The sequence below is a fragment of the Vombatus ursinus genome, unplaced genomic scaffold, assembly GCF_900497805.2.
Source record: "Vombatus ursinus unplaced genomic scaffold, bare-nosed wombat genome assembly UNPS02014837.1, whole genome shotgun sequence".
NCBI lineage: Eukaryota > Metazoa > Chordata > Mammalia > Diprotodontia > Vombatidae > Vombatus > Vombatus ursinus.
The window spans coordinates 2774662-2781390 of record NW_020954615.1 but is presented as its reverse complement, the minus strand read 5'-3'; positions in this window follow the sequence as shown (position 1 = coordinate 2781390).

The window sequence follows — 6729 nt, the reverse complement described above, 5'->3', positions numbered from 1 at the left end:
TTTGATGCATTGTGCAGTTATCTGGAATAGAATTTCCCTTTCTATTACTGCCCCTTGGAATCTGTTATTATGATATAGAAATGCTACTGATTTTTAAGGGTTTATTTGATAGCTTAGAACTTCGGTCTCAGTATCTTTGCTGATTCCCTAGGACTGTCTATCTAAACGATCAACAAATGGAGATAGTTTCATCTCCTCTTTATTTACCTTTATGCCTTTAATTTCTTCTCATCTTATTCCTACTGCTAACATTTCCAGAACTACATCAGACAATAATGGGAAGAATAGGTATCTTTGCTTTACTCCTGTATTTATCAAAAAACTTCGAGTATATCCCCATTGCATATGGTGCTTGCTTTTGTTTTTAGAAGAAAACTTCTCTACTTTTCAGGAGTTTTAGTACACGGGAGACTTTGTACTTTGTCAAAGGATTTTTCTGCATCTACCAAGATTAATCATATGGCTTTGCTTGTTTTTGTTTTTAACATGGTTGTGTTGGCTGTTTTCTTAATGTTGAACCATCCTTACATCCCTGGGTATAAATCCAACTTGGTCATAATGAATAATTTCTTGGATGAATTGGAGTAATCTGTTTGACAGGATTTTATTTAAAATTTTTGGATAAACATTCATTAATAAGATTGGTCTACAGTTCTCATTTGCTTTATCCTTAACTGGTCTGGATATTAAGGTTATTTTTTATTCATAAAAGGAGTCTGGTAAGATGTCTTCTTTCTCAATTGGTATAGTATTAATATTAATTATTCTTTAAAAGTTTGATATACATACTATATAATTTTTTTACATCTCCATTAGGACCAGAAGATTCCCTCTCTCCTTTGGTAGTTCCTTTATTGCTAGTTCTACTTCCTTTTCTGAAACTGAACTATTTAAGATACTTATTTGGTCTTCTGTTAGTTTGGGCATTTTATATTCCTGAAGTATTCCTCTATTTCTTATGTGTTCTCAGTTTTGTTAACATATAACTACAGTAAGTGTTGCTAATTGTATTTATTTCCCCTGGTTTTATTATGATTTCACCTTAATCATTCGTCATTTTTATTTTCTGCCCTCTTCCCTTTAATCAGATTTATCAACTGTTAATCAATTGTTAGGCCTTTCAAAAAACAATTTTTAGTTCTATCATTTCTATAGGTTGGGCAAGGGGGTTCCAGTTTATCTATTTCTCCTCTACTTTTTAGTATCACCTTATTTTGGATTTATTTGTTGGCTTTCTAATTTTTTGAAATGCATATTCAGTTCATGAATATTTTCCTTTTCTATTTTGTTAATATATGTTTGTTTGGGGGGATAATCTTTTCCCCTCAATACTGCTTTAGCTAAATTATGGTAATTGTGGTATGTTGTTTCATCATTACCACGTCCTTTCATATAACTATTTCTATGATTTGCTCCTTGACCCATTCATTATTTTAAACTTCGTTATTAAGCCTTCATTTGAGTTTTTGTCTTTTGTTGGTGCTACCTGAACTGCTCACTATTTTTACTGCATTATAGTTTATAAAGAATGTGTTTACTATTTTTCAATTTTAACATTTATTCACAATATTTCTGTGTCTTAATGCATGGTCAATTTTTGTAAACCTTCCATGTGGTGCTGAAAAATACATCTATTCTTTAGCAATTCCATTTCTCCCGCAATTTGTTTAATTCTGTATTTTCCCTTTTGTTTAGCTGTTAGATCTGTCCAAAACTGAACAAAGGGCATTAAAATCTCTTGCTACGATTGTATTACTATGTCTTCTTGTAATTCAGTTAATTTTCCCTTCATGAGTTTAGATACCAAGGCATTTGGAGCATATAAATTTAATACTGGTTTGCTGTCTATAATTCTTTTCAGCAAAACTTCCTTGTTTATCTTTTTTTATGTTGTGAATTTTTGATTTTGCTTTGTCTCATATCAAGATTGCAACTCCTACTTTTTTGGATTCACTTGATGCACATAAATTTTGTTCCAGCCCCTCATTCTTATGCTGTGTTTTTGTTTTTTAGGAGCTTTTCTTGTAAGCAAAAGATTGTAAGGTTTTATTTTCTTATCCAATCTGCCATTCCTTTCCATTTCATTGAACTGTTTAATCCATTTATCATCATTATTATAACTAGTATTTACACAGCACAAATTGAGGTTTGCGAAGTGCTTACAAATATCGTATTATTTCACTCTCACAACAATGCTGGGATTTAGGTGCAATTATTCTCCCCATTTAACAGCTCAAAAAACCGAGGCAGGCAGAGGCTAATTGACTTGCTTAGGTTCCCACAGCCAGTAAGTGTCTCAAGCCAGGTTTGAACTATTCCTGACTCTAGCCAACTCCTCTAGCATTTGATGGCTTATGGCACCCATTTAAGAGAGGTTTACATTTTCCTCCACTTGTTTCTAATATTGTTGGTTTTCTTAATTAAAGTTTTTAATTTTTCCTCTTCCTCTGTTTAAAAAAAATGATATTTTGTTTCTTGAGTTACTTTTGCTAATCTACTTTAAGGCAATCCTGTCCTCACCACTCGATCCCTTCACCCTCAATCCCCACCCCACCCTGCCATTTGTTAGCCCTTTTCCTGGTTTTGTAATTTCACTTAACATTTAGCTCCTTTTTCAATCTAATTATCTAATTCTCTTTTTTCTCTCAGTAGTCCAGTTAAACTGCCCTCACTCTTGCTCTTCAACTTGTTTTATTTTTCACATCTTATTCTTAAAAGGATGTCTTTATCTCATTCTCTTCATTATTTCTCTTCTCTTTCTGTCTACTCTAGCCTTTATTCTTTGATTCTAGGTCCATATGCTTATTTCTTCCTTCTTTAGTATTCCTTGTGGAATTAAAGCTTCTAAAGCAACTATTTTGAGTCCTCTTTCTAAAGTTACTATGTTATTGTCTTGTTAGATCTCATTGCCACCTGCCCCCTTTCTGTTGTGCCCCACTCTTGGAAATACAAATTCCTTCAAAACCCAAGAAAAGATAGGACTATTGCCCCCAGATTGGAATTCTCCTACATCCCTGATGCAGTTCAACAGTACCCTTTGTCTTCCCCATGTTCATTTTTTTTTCCCATTTGCCAAGAAATCTCCTTTTTGGGTCCATGCTTTCCCACTCTTCTGGGTATGAGCTATTCCCTATTGCTCTGATTCGCTTTCCCCTAAGGTAGGATGCTGTTCGTGGAAGCATAACACTCTCACCGGTAGTGGTCGCTCTATAATCTGCAAAGCCCTGCAGATTATACCCATCACAGGGTTCCACATCTCACAATACTGACTATCTTTCTGTCTGTCCCACCATGTGACTCCAGATTCCTCCCTTGGTCACTTCATCCACTCTCCCGCTGGCCCTCTTCTTGCTAAGATATTGCAGGAGCTGCTTTCCTTTCACTGCTTAGGGGACCTCATACTATCTCCTCTATCTCCTTCCTCCCCTTTCCCCTTTGACCTGCCCTCATATTGTGCAATCTGGCCCCATGAAACTGTACACCACAAGGCATCCTGAGGTTGGTCGGTCTGTGGTGCCTCAGACCTGCTCCTCCTCAGTTCTTCCATTAAGATTCCATTTTCATCCTTGTGAAGTTTAGAAAGAGATCCTACAAAAGTCCCTTGGTTTTCCTGCGGTTGCTGCTGTTCTCATCAACCCCATAAGTGTCTTTCTCTTTGTAGGGTTTTTCCCCCCTGGCGGCGGGGGGAGGGGAGAGAGAACTTTATTCTACATTTCTGTGCCTTCCCCGGTTGCCTCATTTGCTTACCTTTCTTTTATTTTGTTGCTTGAGACATTTTCAAAGCAAATAAACTGCTCACATCTGGTTTTCTCTGTACAAATGTATGTCTTTTTTTTTCCACTGAATGTCTGTCTTTTTTCATTGCTCTTCAGGTTCAGATGTTTGCTAAACAAGTCACCTAGGGCTGAATTTTGAACTCCTCTGCTCTGGAATAAATTATTCCATTTTCTCCTGTAGTCTCTAGTGGATGACAAATCCTCTTACACTATTTGAATTTCCTTTCCTTTATCTTGGAAGGACTTTCTCTTGCTCACTTGCAGAATTTGTAGTTTATCATTGGAATGGTTTAATTTACCACTGTGCTTCTTGGAGTTTTCAGTTCAGGATCTTTTCTGGAAGTGATCTATGAATTCTTTTGATTGACCCTTTGTTTTTAGCATTGAGAAGTTCTGGGCAATTTAATTGTATTATTTCTTGGGTGATGGTATACAAGTTTTTTTTTTTTAATTGTACTATTTGTTTATGAGACCTACAATCCCTTAGCTGTCTCCACATCTGATCTCTGACATCAATATATGTTACTTGTATAGAGATAATGCTTTCTTTTTCTGATTCCTTCCCATTTGATGGTAGTTTCCCCAAGGAATGGACCTCAAAGTTGTCTCAGCCTGCTCCCACACAGGGAAATCCACTTTTCACTGACCTCAGCCACTTCTTCAAAGAAACTTATTGGGGGGAGGGGGACAGAGAGGAGCAGTTACGGAGAACTAGCCTCAACTGGATGCCAAACCCATTTACTTCAGGCCTAGTGAAGCTCCACACACAATAATGTGCGCTCCAATTCCCTCTGTTCCACAGTTCTCTGGCTGAGCACTTTAGGAGGCAGCCTTCTCTGCTATTAATTATCACTCCACTAAATTTCTTGGTGTAGACCATGAAGACCATTAAAATTGCTTTATCTCTTGCCTATGAAATTCTTATTTTGGAGATGTTTGAGAGGTCATGAGGATCTGAGAAAAGGTATAGACCTCTGTCATAATGGTCCATAAGTTTCTTTTTTTAATATTTCATATATTTTGTCCTTTGTACTAGATGTTCCTATATGAGTTGCATTGTTTTCTTGGAGGTCTTTTGGTAAATATATCCCCTGGGCCTTGCAATATGAGATGATTAGATGTCCCATATAATTGTTTCCTGTTGCCTTTGGGGCATAAGATAAAAACAACTTTTCAGGCTCCTTTGCTTATCATTCCAAAGAAACTCTATGAGTCATTCTTCCATTTCACTTCAATTTTTTAATGAAAATGTCATGAGGGATAAAATTTACTTCATTTAACTTTGATAACCACTTGTTGGTTCTACTACAAGGGTCTCCCATTTACAGTACTAAAACGAATTTAACTTCACAGTCCTCATAGACAGTCCTTTAAAAATAAAAACTTCTTATTGATATCTTTTATTTGACATCACTTTCCTTCCCCAACATATCTGTTCCCCATCCTGTACCTAGACAGCCATCCATCACTATAATGATAACGAAGAATAAAAAGAAAGAAAAAGAAGTAGTTCAGCAAAACTAATAAATACAACATCAGTCAAGCCTGTTACTATACACTGTGTTCTACCCTCAGAGTCCTCCACTTCTGCATAGAAGGGAGAGGAGTGTATGTTCTTACCTTTTCTTCAGGGTCAGGCTTTGTCATTATGATTATACATTCTTCATTTCAATTTTTTATTTCTTTTACATTGTTGTAGTCATTGTACAGCTAGACGGCACAGTAGATAGAACGCTGGGCCTGGAATCATGAAGAGCTGAGTTCGAATGTAGCCTCAGACATTTACTAGCAGTGTGACTTTGGGCAAGTCACTTCACCTCTGTCTGCCTCAGTTTCTTCAACTGTACAATGGGGATAATAGTATCTACTTCTCAGCATCAAATGAAAAAACTGTAAAGCACTTAACAAAGCACCTGGCCCATAATAAGTGCTATAAAAATGTTAGTAATAATGATGATGATGTATATCGCTTTCACAGCTTTACTTACTTCCCTGTCTATCATCAGTCCATAAGTCATCTGATGCTTATCTGTATTCTTTACATTTCTCTTATGGCACAGAAATATTCCATCATATTTACATACTAGTTTTTTAGTTCTTTACAAACAGATGGGAACTATTTGCAGCTCTTTGCTAATACAAAAAGTATTGCTACTGACCTCCTTGGCTTCCTTTAAGTCCCAACTAAAACACCCTCTTTTACTGGAAGCCTTCCCCAACTTCTCTAAATCCTGGGGCCATCCCACTCTTAATTATTTCCTATTGATTCTGTACATAAATAGCTTTGTATCCATTTGCTTGCATGTTATCTCTCCCATTAGACTGTGAGCTCCTTGAGGGTAAAGACTATCTTTTTATATTCCCAGTGCTTAGAAAAATGCCTGACATATAAAGAGCTTAATAAACGTTTACTGACTGACTGCAAACATTCAGAGCTGGGAGAAGTGTCATGTGCAAGAAAACCAGTGTTACTGGATTGCATAGTATGTGGATGGGAATGAGTAATACGCAAGAAGACTGAAAAGGTGGGGAGGGGGCAGGTTATGGAGGGTTTCAGAAGCCCAAAAGAAGACTTTCTATTTGATTCTGGAGGTAACAAGGAGCCACTGGAGTTTAAAAAATACGAAGGTGATATGGTCAGAGCTGCATTTCAGAATGGAGGATGGATTGGAGGGGGAAGAGACCTGAGACAGACAGCCCTGTGTGACACATATTTCCAAAAATATTTATAGCAGCTCTCTTCGTGGTGGCAAAGACCTTCAAACTGAGAGGCTACTCATCAATTAGGGAGTGGCTGAATAAGTTACAGTGTGAATGTCATGGAATACGATTGTGCTATAAGAAATGATGAAGAAAGATAGCTTCAGAAAAACCTGGGGAGAGGCAGCTAGGTGGCACAGTAGACAGAGCACTACCCCCGAGTCCGGAGGACCTGAGCTGAAATCCGGCCTCA